Genomic DNA, 17,833 nt, shown 5'->3' on the forward strand with positions numbered 1-17,833 from the left:
CTGTTATGCCCACCGTTACCGCCACGGAACACCTTGGGTGCCATTGTGGTGCCATTGTTCATTGGCAAAGACTTCGACGTGAAGCACCTCTACATGAGAAGATAGAGGATCCCAAATCACGACTAGCATGTGAGAGTTTTTCTGATTTTCTTAATAGATGGGAGCTTATTGATCTTCCACAAGCTACAAAATTTACAAGGTCAAATAATCAAGATAACCTTGTGATAAGTAATTGGTCAAATTCTTAATCAATGTCACTTGGGAAGATTTTTTTCACAATTCTTTTTTTTTTTTTTTAAGGGGAATGATTTATTGAAAGAAATGCCAAATCCTAAAGAATTACATATCAAACCAAGAAAAAGAAAACAAAAAGCTATTATCTACTACATTTAAAGCTATTACCCAATCCATTACGTTTGATTTGCTCTCTGAAGCACCTCCGAGATTTGCCTTCTTCAGTTACTAAAGCAGCGACTATTCCTTTCTCCCCATATAAACCACAAACCAGCCAGCAAAGCCTTTCCCACCTTGCCCACTCCACCTCTGTGCCAAAGGGAAAAGAAACTTTCTATTGAGTTGATCTTTACCCACAATTGAAAAAGGTCTTCCAAAGCCTGCATCAAACTATAAACCAATCTGCTAATCTCCGGAGATGGATTCCTAGGGGCCAAAGCACTCCAATTCAAAAATACGTAGCTAGAACCAGTGTTCGAAATATCGGTATCGCACAATGTATCGCACCCTTGGGATACAGATATGTATCGGTTATCGCACGGGATATATCGTTTGTATCACATAGTTTATCGCACTTTTGGGGAAACATGGGGAAACATTGGGAAAATGGTTGAATTTTTTAATGAAACTTTGGGGATTGTTAAAAAGGCCCTTAATACACACTTTTAAATCATAAAGTTTTAAAAAAGAAGTGTACATAATAGATTTCCTTTGTATAGGGTCTTAAGCTATGCGTTGTCCGATTGAACTAAGACAACTATATTCAGTATCAACCTCGTCCATCCGTTTTTCCATATCATTTTAGGACATTATCCAAAAAGTAAAACAGATCCAATAATTAGGTAGACCAAACCATAGGAAACAATGGTGATTGACCATTAGTGGGCCACAAGTTTTGGATCAAGCTAATAATAATTTTTTCTCTTAATTCAAACCATAAATTTATTTGGTAAAATGGATGGACGGAGTGGATAAAATACATGAATTATAGTGGGCCCACAAAGTTTACAAAGTATACTGCTCACTAGGGGATCCACTTCCCACCATACTGGGGGTGGGGCGCTGATCATACGCAGATTTCCTGCCAAGTTCCTTCGCTCAAAACCTAGGTGGGGCCCACTGTGATGTTTGTAAGAAATCCAGCTCGTTCATTCATTTTTTGAGATCATTTTAGCACTTGAGAGCAAAAATGAGCAGGATCCAAGACTAAAGTGGGCCACACTAAAGGAAAAGGTGGGTAGGAAAATTCCTACGTTGAAACCTCCCTGGGTCGACAGTGATGTTAACATGCCATCCATACCGTTCATAACATTATTCCTACACGGATGAATTGAAAATACAAATATTAGCCTGATTCAAAACTTATGTGGCCCCACGAATATTTCAAGTGTGGATGTTCAATCCTCACATTTTTGGCACACTTGAGTATCAGATCCTACTCATTTTTTATTCCATGTCCTAAAATGATCTCACAAAACGGATGGACGGAGTGGATTCCTCACAAACATCGATGGTAGGCCCCACTAAAGTTTCAAGCGCAAGAACTTCCTGCGGAAGGCTTTGGCAGGAAATCCTAGTATTGCGCACGCTCCTCGGGCTCAAGTGGTACAAATATTTCAAAGTTACATGGCCCACAATAATGTATTTATTATACCTACACCGTTCATGCATTTGGAGAGATCATTTTAGATCATGAACCCAAAAATGAGTCATATCCAAAGCTCAAGTGGACCACACCACAAATAGCAGTGGGGGACTGATTCTCACCATTAATACATTCGTAGGGCCCACCATAATGTTTATTTTCCATCCAATCTGTTAATTAGGTCACACAGACCTGGATGAAGAGGAAAAATAAATATCATATTATCCAAAACTTCCGTGACCCCCGAAAGGGTTTCAATTGTAGACTTTCAACCTACCACTGCTGTTTGCAGTGTGGTCTAGTTGATCTTTGGATCTGTCTTATTTTTCGGCTCAAGCCTTACGAAGAGCTCGCCAGATGGACGAACAGTCTGGATATAACACATACCTCATGATGGGACCCACATAACTTGGTGACGTCAACACGTAGCTCAATGTGTGCGGTACTAGATTTCGGTAATAAAAAAAAAGGGGGCGCGGATTAGCTACGGAGGGGTTGGGTAGCTACTGAATTGACGTCACTAAGTTCCGTGGGCCCCACCATGATGTATGTTTTGTATCCACACCGTCCATCCATTTGGAGAGAACATTTTATGCCATGAGCCTAAGAATGACTAAGATTCAAAGCTCCAATGGACCCCACCACATAAAGCAGTAGAGAGAGTGACGACCACCATTAAAAACTTCTGTGGGCCACAAGAGTTTTCGATTAAGCTGATATATATATATTTTTCCCTTTTATAATGTCTTTTTTAACTTATTAACGGGTTGGATCTCAAATTAATGGGTGGACCTTAGGAAGGTTTCAACGATGGATGTCACTTTCTCCACTATTTTCTGTAGTGGAGTCCATTACAGATTTTTTTTCTGCCTCATTATTTGACTCATGTCCTAAAATGATATCTCCAAATGGATGGACCGTGTGGATATAACACATTCATCATGGTGGGACCCACGTAAATTGGTGACGTCACTTTAGTAGCGATCTCGCTACTTAACTTGTCAATAGCTAATCCGCGTCCAAAAAAAGGCTCGAACAACCTTTACTTTTTAAGCAAGGAGGGTTCCGAAAGCCGGAACCCTGAAATTTCTCCCAAATCAACGAGGATGTCTCCGGATTTCTCTCCAAAATCAAAGATTTTATTTGCGGTAACCTAGGAATGACGCTTCAATTCGAATGGCCCACCAAATGGAAGCTTCCGATCATGGCAATTTCTTCTACGGGTACCGAAATCCACCCTCTATTTTTTTTTGTCGATTTTTTCAGATGATGACATCGATGTCCGACAATAATGGATAGGAAATCGCGCGATATCGTCAAAATATTATGCGATATCGACGATATATCAGCCGATATCTGGATTTTGGGTTTTTTGGTATCTTCCGAGGGTTATCGCGAGTGTATCGTCTCGCAGGGGTGCAATAACGATAATATCAGCCGATATATCGGCCGATAGTATCGATATTTCGAACACTAGCTAAAACACCCCAACTCTTCAAGTCAATTAGGTAATGGTGGTTGTCCTTCTCAGTGGAAGGAAGAGCATCAAAGAGGTTCTCAGCAAAGATCAAAAAGCTCAAAGAGAATCTGATTATACAAAACAAAGAAAATTTTGGGAAACATCAATGAGGCAAACAAAAGCTGAGTGCAAAAATTGTCGTGCTCAATGAAGTTTAGGAGGGGATTTTTTTTCTGAAGCATAGAATTATATTAAAGAAAACGGGAGAAAAGAATAAGAAAACAAAAAGACAACACTAAACAACCCCTAATCAAGGGCCCAAATCTTGAGAAGCCAAAAAAAAAAACCCTACAAACCACTACCGGAACAAACCCACAAGAGTTCCTGGAGCTTCTCTCACCCCAAATGGTCCATAGACTAGCAAGCAAAGCCATCCTCCACTTGCCTTTAACCGATCTAACAAGCATTCTGTCGTACCAAGCTACAAAAAACCTTTCCACTGTGCACAGCATCGCCCAAGGAATATTAAAGAAATTCATAATACCATTTTTTAAGGGCAAATTCATAATACCATCCCACATACTCCTAGCAAATAGGCAGAGGATGAAGAGTTGATTCACCAACCCACCGTCATTTTTACGAAGGAGACACATTTAGGAGGATCATTCCCCTCTTACGCAAGTTGTTGACAATCAACACTCTATTCTTTCCCACAAGCCATGCGAAGCCGACTATCTTAGGCGGATCTCCATACATCCAGATGTGGCCTGTGTGATTGGAACTAATAGAGGAAGAATTCCGACAAGTGACACCATACACAAATTTCACCGTGAAGGATCCTGTCAATCTTTCAACCAACCCAAGGAATCTATTGCACCCAGAGAAAGCGATATACACTCTAAACGATGCAAGAGCTGGATGAATTCCACTTCTTCGACCTCATTCAGGTTTCACCTGTAGGGGGAATCTAGACACCATTTGCTCCATCGCCGAAGATAGCTTGCAACTGAGATATTATCAATGGATAGAGAGCCGCTAGGTTAGGGATATCAACACGCAATGGACGGTCCCCAACCTAAATGTTGTCCCAAACACTAATTCTTTGACCACTGCTCAAAGAGAAGCCGATTCCCTCCCAGACCTTGCACTCCAACTAGATCATCGATTTCCATAAGGAGGGCGGTCTATACATAGAGAAGGATCTAATCCACTTACCAAAGGATGACACCCCGTACTCGCCTTTGATTATGGATCTCCATAGGTTGTTCTCTTTGTTGTTGAACCTCTAAACCCATTTGCCTAATGAGGCTTTGTTCATGGCATATAGTATACAGAAGTCTAATTCCAGCACCGCCTTCCTTTTATGATTTACAAACTTCCCTCCAATCGAGAAATTGAAATTTTCTATTGGAAGCCGCACCTTGCCGAAGGAGGTCTCTTCTCAGGTTGTCTAATTTTTGCAAGACTGCCTTAGGGCACCTGAAAAGGAATAATAAATACAAAGGTAGATTCGAAAGGGTTGCTTTGATGAGCGTCAATCTTCCACCTAGAGAGAGTTGTCTACTTTTCAACGGAGATAGTTTTCTTTCCATCCTCTCAATGATCTTGTCCTACAAGTGCTTAGGCAATCTACCAATGCATAAGGGGACCCCAAGAGTTGGGGAGGGATCTTGCCCAACAACCGAAGGTGGCACCCATTCTGGACACCTTTGATTCAAACAATTAAATCCCCAGGATTTCACATTTGGAGATATTCACTTCTAGACCCGACATAACGTTGAAGTACAAAACGATCTTCCAAAGATGCTCAACCATGGATACGCTTGCCTCGCTAAAAATTAGTTTGTCGTTTGCGAACCGGAGGTGAGAGACCCTCTGGGTCACATTCTCCCCCTTAAAGCTATGGGTGTCAACGGGCTAGGCTAAGCTCTGCCCAAGCCCAACTTGACTTCTTCAAGGTATGTCCCAACTTGGCCTGAGCCCATGACAGGCCAAAATAGTCCCACTTAAGCCCAAACCCGGCCATGCCGAGAGAGAGAGAGAGAGAGAGAGAGAGAGAGAACTAAGCATGGTCCCACCTGATTACTAGACCGGCTCTAACTTCACATACTTCTCCAGCTCCATCCACTCCATGTATGAGGCCTTGAGATCCAGATGTAGGAGATAATAATTCCACAGGTGATAGACAGCCTACAGCACTTGCTTCATTCATGGCCCGTCGCCTTTCGTGCCGAGGATCAGGTAGGCCAGTTGAGGCAGCTTCAGCGATCGGATGGTGGCATTGGCAAAGGGATTCGAGAGAAAGGACGACTTGATGATTTTCCATATCAGAGGGTTGAGAAGAGGAGAAAGATGGAGAGAAAGGAGGTTGCGAGCAAAGGTAGCAATCATTATCGCTCTGGTGAAAGATAGTACAGTTCTCTCATCTTTAATGGAAATGTGATTAGGGTTAGGGTTAGGGTTTGGAGAGAGAGAGAGAGAGAGAGAGAGAGAGAGAGAGAGAGAGAGAGAGAGCCAATCATTTTTCCTAGTTTTTCTTTTCTTTTTTTAATTAGAGATTATATTTTTTTGAATTTTGAAAAGGAGGGAAATTTTTTTGTCTAAATTTTAAATTTTTAGAGAAATAATGGGCCGAGCTGATGTGCTTTTGAACAACTAAGTCCATGCCTGACCCACTTGAAAAAAGGGGTTGTGTTTTAAGCCCGAAACCAGCCCTCTAGCCCAATGCTCCAACCCAACTCGGCCCATTGACAACTTGAAGCCTTGGAAAAGGCCCTCATCTTGGCCTTTAGATAGCATTCTACTCGAAGACTCCAAGATAACTAAAATAAGAGTTTGAGAATCTTTGGAGGAGTTAATAGAAGGGAAGAGATAAGTTGGCGGCAGAATCACCTACCAAAGGGATAAGGTAAATAAAACGCAACATACTTTCATAAATTTGTTATTGCATGCAGGCGGGCTAATCGCATCCCCTCAATTCCAATGTGTAATCCAATCCATTCAAACAAAGAAGATATTATCCATGGCATTATCAAACACTTCCAAACTATTTTTTTCCTTACCAAGCTTACATTATCAGGTTTGTATTTTGATTCTTTACCTCCTAAACAAGCAACCGGTTTAGTAGATTGTTTCAAGGTAGAAGAACTCGGGGGACAAGACTTTCTTAGGAGACCGAGCACCTTGGGACATCATTAAAGATTACATTCTATACTTGAACACCTTTTCCACCTTGTTTAGCCGATCGACGAAGTCGTCAACATGCAATTGACCATGAAATTCCAAAATTTCTACCTTAATTCCGAGCTCTCTGTCACATTCCAACAATAGAAGGATTTGATAATTTGTGTTTTTACAAATCAAGGCCGCCCATTGTTGGTTAGGACATTGGCGGGGACCTTCCCTAACATGCCCACGTGCTTTAACTTGAGTCTCCGGATTCCCTCCATACAAGAGCTCTCCCACTTGAATGGTGAGATTGCCTACCATATGCATAAGTTGATCTTCTCACTATATGAATGCGCCCACCAATTGAGATACTTGTGTAAACTCTTCTTATGGCAGCCCCTTTGGCGCCTTTAGGAGATGATGTAGAGTAAAAAAATCCCCAAAGATAACCCACTCTAATACCAAAATGGAGATATAACTTTATTAATATAAACTTCTTACAATACTTAAGAAAAACTCACACTTAGAAAATTTTGGAATGCCTACGTCCAACACCACCCCTCCTTTTATAGACCATAAATGAATCTTCAATAAGAACATCACCAACTAAGAAACTGATTTCAAATCAATCTGCCCAATATGGTAAAGCCTAATAATAACAAAAGCAAATCTTGGAAATAATCCTTCAAATCTTTAATCACATCTTCAAATTAGCCCATATATCTTCAATCACATCTCCCCATATTTCAAATCACATCTTTAAATTAGCACCCATATTTTCCACAAAATTACAAATCTTGATAGTTAGCCCTTAATTTATAAATAAACAGTTTAAAATCAGCACATGTTGGGCCCTGTGGCAGGTCGTGAGCCTAGGTGAACCATGGGCCTGTATCAATTCTCCTCGGCTCTAAAAGAATCCGTCCTAAAGTTGGAAACCAATATCAACCTTTAGACTTATACTACTTAACAATGAATCATCTTCTTTAGTGGAAGCCGGTGATGCAACCGTAAGTGTTGGCTCAACACAACCTTTATTGGAGTCCACCATAGATGATGTCTCTTTCGCTTGCGCTTTTGTGGGTCCCAATTTGTTTGTTGTAATTTTAAAGTTCTCCATTGATCCGGAAACATTTGCCATGTTTTTCGTGCCATAGTCATCTTTTACAAAGGTAAAGGTGTCGAGACATATTTGCATGTCTATCAATGTGATTGCACTATTAATGGATCCATCAATTGATTAATGAATTCAAGTGTAGGTCAAACGTTAATGCATTAATCACTTCAGATGTCAACTTTTCCTTCGACTCCATGGATCTCTTGGTCATTTCTGAAATTTCTACTTCTATTATGGGTTCTTTGTCAAGTTCCTACGATCGAAGGATTCGATCTTTGGTGTCTTCATAAGCTGGGGCCATTGTATAAAAAAATGGTTACGTATCAGCCATTACATAACAGTAACGGCCATAACCATTCCGCGTTACAGGGATGAAACGGTCATTATAGGAAAACCTGTCTGCAACGGTCCCAAAACAGGTTTTTTCAAAAAATTAAAAAGGCCGTTACGGGGGCCGTAACGACCCATATCATAATGGTAACGACAGTGGCTGTTATGGCCACCATTACCGTTGTGGAACACCTTGGCTGGGGCTGCCCGTGATTAGGATGTTGGCGGGCACCTTCCCCTATGTGTTCACATTCTCTAACTTCAGTCTGCAGATTTCCTCCACACCGGAGCTCGCCCACTTAATTAGTGTTATTGCCTACTGCATGCGTGAGTTGATCTACCCACTCTATGAGTGTGTGGATCAATTAGATTACTTGAATAAACTCTTTAGTGTCACCTCCTTCGAAGCCATTAAGAGATGATGTAAAGTAAATAGTTCCCCAATGATCACCCGCTATGATACTAAAATGGTACAACTCGGTTTATCGAGTCAATAAGATCTTGAAACCTAAATCACAAGAAATGGACAAGAGTACACCCACAAGAATAATAGAGTTGAGAAGGAGAAATAATTTTATTGATAATAAACTTCTTCTCTTACAATACTTAAGAAAATCACACTTAAATTTTGGAATGCTTACCTCCTACACTACCCCTCCTTTTATAGATCCTAAATGAATATTTAATGAGGATCCCTTCAACTAAGAGATTGATTTCAAATCAATCATAGTTTATTCAAAATCAATCTAATGTACCTAAGATGGTAAAAGCCTAATAATAGTGAAAGCAAATCTAGGAAATAATGCTCAAATTTTTCAATCACATCTTTACATCAACCCCATATCATCCATCACAGCCCCCCATATCTCTCACAAAAAGAAAATTATATAGTTTGAAATTTAGGCCCCAAATCTATAAATAAATAGTCCAAAATCAGCACATATTGGGCCCTACAATTGGTCGTGGGCCTGCATCACCAATGGTGAAGACATTCCATCCCAACTTGTCATCGGTCCCCTCACAAAATATGACCACTTAAACTTTTCACAAGTAGCCCACTCCCGTTAATGGTCTTGGAATTTATTGTACTGAGATCCATGAAACACAACTCTCTCATGGCATGTCGCCATGTCCACACTCACATTCCCCAAGGACGCCAAAAAAAAAAAAAAAAACCCTCTCCTTCAACACGTAAATATCCACATGTTTTGATTAGTTCCAAACACATAATTAACTGAGGCAAAAGATAAGCATTCCTTTAAAATAACCAAGGCCTAAGATGAAACATTGGCTTTCCAGTGCACACAATACTAACAGAATGGAGTAGAGAAATTCCAATATTGAAATGGATCTAGCAGCTAAATACAATCCAGAGAATGGGTGCATATGACAAAAGACAGGATTCTACCATTTTGAAAGCCATATCCTCAGAATAATCGAGCTCCAACAACCATATTAAATACAAAGTGGGTCTAAGACAGATTTATATTTTGGTAGGACTGTTGGTCTGGAGAAATGCCTCTTGGTAGGAAATGTAAGAACTGTATGCTTCTGCAGTTCATAAAGGGAAATTGATTCACAAGTTTTATCAAATAAATGTAGGTAAAGTAGCATGGGGCCTGGTCTTTTGTCGTCACCTCAAAAAGAAAGATTCCAACACTTTCTGAGTTGATGAACCTTTGGGAGAATGTTTATGTTTCAAGATCAGGGAGAGAGAAAAATCTGGGAATAGGAAGCTGACAGGTATTTTTCAGCCCACTCATTCCATCATGCATTACCAAATGAGCACAGGTATTAATCATCCCTGTGGTCAAGTATTTGTGTCTTTTCGTTCCCCTAAAGGTGAAAGTGTTTCACTGGAGGACAGCTCACTTAGATAAGCTTCTCAACCATAATCATCTTATAAGCAGAGGATTTTCTATCCTTAGTGTGCACACGGAGTGTTGTGAAGCAGAAGGGACAGTTTCCCATTTGCTCTTACATTGTCCTTATTCTTGGGGTGTCTGGTTAGCAGTTATTTTGCACTTTGAGATGTTGGGAATGATTCCTGAGCCAATGGAAGATTTGTTTACTGATTGGTGGATAGAAGATGTGGGTAACTTGGGCAATTTTTCATTATCTGGAAATCACCTATCCACGCCATGCTTTGGATGTTGTGGATAGAAAAAATCAATTCGATTTTCAAAGGGAAATCAAGCAGAATGGACTCCATGATAGGTAAAGTCTTTAGATTGATTCTCAAATGGAGCATGGCTGACAAGTGCACGGGAGTTGTCCCCAAACACTGATGAGGTCAAATTTGAAAGAATTAACTAGGTGTAGCTGGGGGGTTAAGAAAGCTAGGCATTGTCCTCCTATAGGCTAGTACAAGATAAATTGCGATGGCTATTCATTGTGAAACCCAGGTCTGGCAGGGATTGTAGGTCTAATTAGAAATCACTGCAGTGAGCAGGTGTTGGAGTTCTCCAACCTTATAAGCTTGTTTGCATCTAATTCTGAAGAAGTAGCAGCTCTTCTTGAAGGGTTCAATTTATTGGTTAGCCTCACTATTTGCCCAGAAGCAATAGAGTCAAGTGGATAAGATCTGGCAGATGTCCTGGGAATTGCTAACCTTATTGAAGATGCATATGCCTCATGTGCTAATGGTGTAAATCATCAAATATTTATGTATGTATGTATGTATGTATGTATCAGGTGCATTTCTCCATGTTCATTGGAAGCAATGTTTTAAATAGTGAATAGCATGTAGTGTAGAATTCACTGCTCTGAAGTGTGAGGCGTAAGCTACACACTACTAGATTTTTAATCAAGGCTGCGATTGGTTTCACCAATTCATGATTTTCTCCACCAAGTTAGACTGATTAATAATAAAATTTAACAAAGTTTCATTATACTTGGTGCAACCAAACGCAGCCTCAAGTAATAGGAAAGGGCAATGATTAAATATAAAGGTAAAGAAAGAGCAATGAAACTGATTTAATATTGTTACTTATATTATTTTACTAAAAGCATTGAAAAGGTTAACCAATTTTCATTGAAAATAGAAAAATGTAACCATTCACTGAAAACATTAGTTGCTATTAATATTGTAGTGAAAAATAACTTGTAATGTGAGCTACGTGGCATGTAGCATGGTCTATGTAGCATATAGCATAGGGAAATTATCTGTAGCGTAGGCTACACACAACTTAAGCTATTTTCATAAGTTACGTAGCATCAAGGCTGAGCTACACGCTACATAGCCTAGCTATTTAAAACACTGACTGGAAGCTAACTCCAAGGCAAACATGTTGGCTAAGCAGGGCATAATCAGAGATTTTATCCTCATCATAGAGTGAAGCTACAACCAGGTTGGCCGTGATGGTAATTTACGGATGGGGTGCCATTGTAATGTTTTTGTTGTCTCTTTGGAGCAGATGTATCTGTGATTCTGTATCTCTCCCTTTTCTTTGCTTTCATAAAATTGTTGTTGTTCATAAATAATAATTAATATATATATAGAAGAAAATATCTAATCCACCTCTAGCCATCTCTAGCATTAAAACTAATCCACCTCAATCCATCACCAACATTAAAACTTGAAAATCATGTTGAAAGTAGAAATTGATCTATTTTGCAAGAACATACCTAATCCACCTCAATCCATCTCTAGTAATAAAACTAATCCATCTCAATCCATCACCAACGTTAAAACTTGAAAATCATGTTGAAAGTTGAAATTGATCTATTTTGCAAAAAGAGATTTCAATTTTTCATGAAATGTACCAGCTTGGTTTCACACGGCTCCCAAAAAACATGGTTGTACAGGTAGAGAATTCGAATAATCCATCTAGTGGGCCCTTTTGTTAATGGTCCACAGTATGAAAACCACGCCACTTCTAGAATCCTATCCATTCAACAGATAAGAGTTTTTCCTTTGGAATCTAGAGCATTGACCCTTTTTCAATTGTTGTTGCATCTATGTAATTATACAATTCATTATATTATTCTGTTCACCCAAAGTTTAGGCCCATTATGAAACCTCTCCTATTGGTCAGCCCAACGTGTAGCACCTCTCACCTACATGTTTGAGAGGTATTTTGGTATGTAAAATAGCATAAATAATGTCGTCAAATGGCATAAGCAGTCGCATATGACCCAGGGGGCTGTGCACATATGAGATCACACAGCCCTGAAAGCTTTTTTTTATTATTATTATTTTTAAAAAATCAAGGAAAATGGGAAAAAAAATGAAAAACAAAATATGTAAAATACTACAAGTGGGTAGAATGCGAGATAAGAGTAATGCAGTAAGAGAGTTAAGCGAGAATGAGAATATTAGAGTGAGAGAGAGTGTGAGATAGTGAGAGAATAAGAGTAAGTGTTAAGAATAAGAGAGAATGAGAGTATTGGAGTGAGAAAGAGTAAGAGATTAAGAGAGTTAATTAGTTAATAGCAAACGAGAATATTAGAGTGAGAGAGAGTAAGAGAGTTAAGAGCATGGCATGCCAAATCGGTTACTTAATGGTAACAATCATGACCGTAACGCATTACATGGTCGAAACAGCCATAACGGTGATTATAGAAAAAATGAGCCGTAACAGTCCAGAAACAGGTTTTTTTTTAACTGCCATTATGGCCACCATTACTGTTATGGAACACCTTGGTTAACAGAGAATGGGAGTATTAGAGTGAGAGAGAGTAAGAGAGTTACGAGAGAGAGAGAGAGTAATAGAGTAAGGAAAAATGGGGGATGGGAGTGCATATTTATAGACATAATGCCATCGCATATGGCATAATCACATAATACTGGTTTATGAAATCGCATAGTTCTCTGTGCGACCACATGCTGATAAAGCCTGCATAATTACATAATCATGGTTTATGGGATCACATACTTTGTTGTGCGACTGCATAAAGCCCAATATTCAAAAAACCACATATGCCACTATGGCATACACGGTCCTTGGTCCCAAAATGGCATATCCGACCGAATCGCATATGACAAAACAAGGCATAACAGTCGTCAATTAAAATTTGTGTCTCATCTGTCATGGCAACCAACCAATCTGACAATTTTCACCATCTCTTTGCAGGCCACAAATCAGACTTCTTCAATCATCACAATCCATTTGGAGGCCACAGAATGGACTTCTACAATCATGTTTTCAGACTGGCTTTTCTTCCATGAGCCACCCACAGTAGGGCCCAAAAGATGGACACTTTAGATTTACCCACCATACAACCATGTGTACAAAGGAATCACAATGAACCAAGGCCATTTCATCAAGTGACTAGCAAGAGTCGGCCTCTTGTGCAAATAACTACTGCAAAATGCATCGCATCTTGAATAAGCTCCAAAAACTGGACACCCCAACATGAAACTGCAACGGTCTGGTCACGACTGCATCACCGATAAAATCAAGAACTTACTACCTTCTATGTATCATAGACGCCAAACTACAGCTAGACTTGTATGTTGGTTTTGCATCATTTTGAAAATGGCAGAGACATGTCCTCCTCACATGTGGCATGGATGTACCTATCCAGACAATCCAAATTGTATATCCTGTTGTGGACGGATCAAATATCTAAAATCACACTGATCAATCAATCCTAACCATCCAACTAATCTCTATCAAATGAATGGTTAAAAGCAAAACAGTCCAAATTCAAAGGGAAAATCAGAAGGTTAATATCATCTCCTAAGCACGACTTTTCAGTCATGCTCCATCCACAGTTGGGTAAGCAATATGGACGGTCCGGATTGCCATACAACTACTCCACTTGTACATTTGACGATTAAAACGCAAGAAACCAACATCAGGGAACTTACAAAACCCCAATTCCTTTCAATCTACACCTCTATGCATGATTATCTGGATAGCAAAGATGAAAGCTCGGATTCAGCAAAAAGGCGATTTGGGAAGAGAATATTACTTATAATACGAGAAAATAAGAAAGAAAATTCAATTTACACAATCAAAACGAAGAAATGCCGATTATAACAAATATAAGAAAAAAGAAAGAAATTTCTTTTCTTTTTTTTTTTCCTTCTTCTTTTGACATGAGATTCTTATGAGAAGCAGATCCAACAGCGGTGATCGAATCTACAGATTAAAGTCGAGAATAATAAGAAGAAGAAGAGATATTTCATCCGTACAGTACCTGAAAGGGAAGAAACCAAGGTTCGAATTGCCTTCTTCTATTTTCAGTCAGTCTCGCTTTGTCATCTCGGAATGGATTTTGATTCACTTTCAAGTCTCTTTCCCTACATACGTGACTTTTTGGACAAGACGATCTTTACAAGTTCAAGTTGGCCCCTTTTTCCAGCAATCTAGACCTTTCGTATGATGGGCTCCACCGTTGATGGACTGTTTCCAAAATTACCAGATCAGATCATTTCATCTTATACAATATGTGACTATCTATTTTTGTACCGGTTTTTTATGTTCTGTTGCTGACCGTTTATTCATGGGCCACTTTGTCCAAGGTGTATAACCTTACAAACTGGGAGATCGTTTGCGCATCATCAATCCATTGTCTTTGCTTCAAATCAACGGTTGGATCCTAATGCATCAGTGTCTACTTTTGGGGAGAGGATTGGGTGCGGTCCTGACCGTGGGGCCCACCTTAATGTATGTATTGTATATCCACACCGTCCATCCGTTTTTACAGATCATTTTAGGTCATGAGCTCCAAAATGAAGCATATCCAAATCTCAGGTGTATCATACCATAGGAAACCGTGGGGATTGAACGTCTACCATTAAAAACTTCTTAGGGTCCACTGTAATATATATTTTTCATCCAACCCGTTGATAAGGTCACACAGACATGTAAGAAGGGAAAAAAACAAATATCATCTTGATCCAAAATTTTTTTGGCCCACGGTAAGTTTTTAATAGCGAATCATCATTGTTTCCTGTGGTATGGTCCACCTGAGATTTTGATCTGCTTCATTTTTTGGGCTCATTCCATAAATTTAGCTGAAAAAACGGATGGCCGGCGATGACATACAATAAGTACATCAAGGTGGGGTCCACGGTCGGGGACGAACTGTGTTGGGTGAGGCTAGGGCCGCACCTAATCCGCTCCCCTGTGTTTCCTCATTTCTACGTTTCAGGGATTGGATAGTCAACGTGATACATACTGCACACGTGTAAAGATCTGGACCGTCCATCTATTGCCACCTACCATGGATGTCGCTTAAGCCGAAACCAGACTGATCTGTACTTGTACCTCTCACGATGGTTGGACGAATTCCGATGATTACAGATGAACGGTTAGAATAAAATTGTCCCACCATTAAATTATCTGATCTGCGTCGATAGTTTTAATATGACTCGTCCTTAATAAGGCCCAGTGGGTGAAAGGTCTAGATCTGAAACATGTGTGGGACTTTAGATAAGTGGGACCCTTGTAAGTGGGTGAAAGGTCTAGATCTGAAACATGTGCGGCACTTTTGATAAGTGGGACCCTTGTAAGGCTTGGTTTTGACCCCTGACAAGTGGGACCCTTGATTTGGTGATATGGACCGCCCAAAAATCTCCTTCAGGAAAACCGTAGCCTTCAATTAATGGCCTGGAAATAAACGGTTACAAAGAGAAATCCCCCAAGGGTTCTCCAACTCGATGGGAGGATATGCACAGTTCCCACTCTGTATCCTAGACCACTTGTTTGATGTGATCCACTTTCAATTGATCATGCCCGTAAAATGGCCCAGATCGAAGGATTTTAGCCACTAATCTTGGGCTTTTTCCCATTGATTGTGGACCATTTATTGAATTTTTATTTTATTTGAAGGTCGGAATTGAAAGGTTAGGATTTTTATACCAAGTCCACATTAGGGTGTGGGCGAACATACCTATCTGTGTTATGGATCACTGAAGGATGGAGCTACCACTGTAAGACTGAAAGCAGAGGACTCTGTGCATATCCTCGATCGAGGATCCTCTCATTGTTCCTGATCTGTCAAACTATAAAAAGAAGTAGCCATTAGGTTTCTTTCCGCGGAAATTTTACGTAAATGCCCCCATCGCCAACTATGTCTGAACAAACCCCAGAACTAGAAGACGAGGAGCGGATTAGGTGTTACCCGGATAACACCTTGCTGGGTGTTACCCTTACCCCGTGAGTCCCATATGGATTAATTTTTTGTATATCCAAGCTGTCCATCCATTTTTTCAGATCATTTTAGTATGTGATTCTAAATTTTAAGAAGATCCAAATCTCAGGTGAACCACACCATTGGAATCATTTTAGTATGTGATTCTAATATTTAAGAAGATCCAAATCTTAGGTGAACCACACCATTGGAAAAGGTACTAAATGGCCGTTAAAAACTTTTGTGGGACAAAAAAGTTTTGGATCAAAATGATATTTGAATTTTTCCCTCCCCTAATATCTTTTCTACCTTATCAACGGGGGATGGCAAGTAAATATTATCGTAGGCCCTAATGAGTTTTTAATGACAAGCTCATTCCATGGGACGCGGATTGATATTGAGGATGCCAGCTGCGACTGCTAGTGGACATTCTTTTTTAATCATTACCACAGGAAACAATCTCGATTGAATGCACACCGTTAAAACTTTCCCACGACCCATTATAATATTTATTTTCCATCCAACCTATTAATTAGGTCATAAAGAACTAAATTAAGGGCCTTTTTAGGAGCATGGATTTGGAGCCCTCCGATTGGAACCCAGGATTTGAAACCCCTTGTGTTTGAAATCCTCCGTTGTGTTTGGCACCTTAGATTGTGAATCAACTTTAATCCAAAAGTATCAACTTTAATATCTCTAATTAGTGAGATATATAATTTTTGACACAATGGTTGTGATAAGCCTCGTGAAATATATGTTTTGCTTGAAAATGATGAAATTTCAAGTCTCGAATGGGCCACAAGCACAAGATCATGTTTGAGTGAGTAACTAATGATTTTTAATCATTGATTAACATGGATAATGTCTGGACAGTGTTGGACAATGTTTAGATGGTGCTGATTTACATAGACAATGTTCGAGTGGTGTTGATCATCATTAATGGGCCATCTACCCAATAGAATGATAGTATGGCAACGCACATATTACACTTGCAACTATTGAAATGATTTTAAGTGTAATTCAAGCTCTCCCATTTCAAACCCCCTCAAAGAGGGAATTTGAAAGCCCTTGAATTTGAAACCCCCATTTACTTTATGCTGCCAAACAACCAGGGGATTTAGAACCCCCTCCTATCCAAACTGCCAAACGACTTGGGTGACACCTTATTGGGTGTTACCCTTATCGTGTGGGTCCCATATATATTAATTTTTTATATTCAGGCCATGCATCCATTTTTTCAGATCATTTTAATATGTAATTCTAAAATTTAAGAAGATCCAAATCTCAAGTTAACCACACCATTGGAAAAAAGTAGTTGTAGACACTGAAAATCGGCGCCAACGCTGATTTGAAATGTTATGGATTTGATGGTGGGGAATTAGGCTGATTTGTGAATATTGGAGTCACCATTAGCCAATAAAACTCAGAATCCCGCAGTCGGCTAAAACCTGCGGAATATGTAAAGTTGGAGAAATCCGAAGACTTTCCTACCTTAGAGTGACTCCTGATCTGCGATCCGGGATTCCGGGTAAGGGACCTCGGTTACAAAGAGGGAAGGGATTAGGCACCCTCTCTGCCCGTACAAATGTATGATCTCTACTTAGTGTGGTAAAACAATCTCAAGGGATGATGATGATGTTATGGTCATGATGGGACTAGTCACACGTGGATTTCGGATGTAACAAGATCCAAGATTTCAGCAGGCCACAGAGTATACGTCCGACAATGTGTCTAAAAGGTGAATGTGATAATGCTTATGCAAAGAGGTAAGAAAAATGGACTAGATCACTAGAAA

The 17,833-nt window shown here is 39.7% G+C and overlaps 1 protein-coding gene across 3 annotated transcripts in view; it reads right to left on the reverse strand.

Annotated features, from left to right (window-relative positions):
* LOC131242065 (uncharacterized) overlaps window positions 1-14,258 on the reverse strand; it is a 40,185-nt gene extending 25,927 nt beyond the window's left edge. For 2 of the 3 annotated variants that reach the window (XM_058240470.1, XM_058240453.1), the window contains exon 1: window positions 14,101-14,258. The gene's annotated coding sequence lies outside the window, so the exon portion shown is untranslated. Of the gene's footprint in view, window positions 1-402; window positions 544-14,100 lie in introns of those variants that run through there. The other variant, XM_058240461.1, reaches the window with a different exon arrangement.
* Between the last annotated feature and the right edge of the window lie 3,575 nt (window positions 14,259-17,833).

This window comes from Magnolia sinica, chromosome 1 (assembly GCF_029962835.1).
Source record: "Magnolia sinica isolate HGM2019 chromosome 1, MsV1, whole genome shotgun sequence".
NCBI classification, from domain to species: domain Eukaryota; kingdom Viridiplantae; phylum Streptophyta; class Magnoliopsida; order Magnoliales; family Magnoliaceae; genus Magnolia; species Magnolia sinica.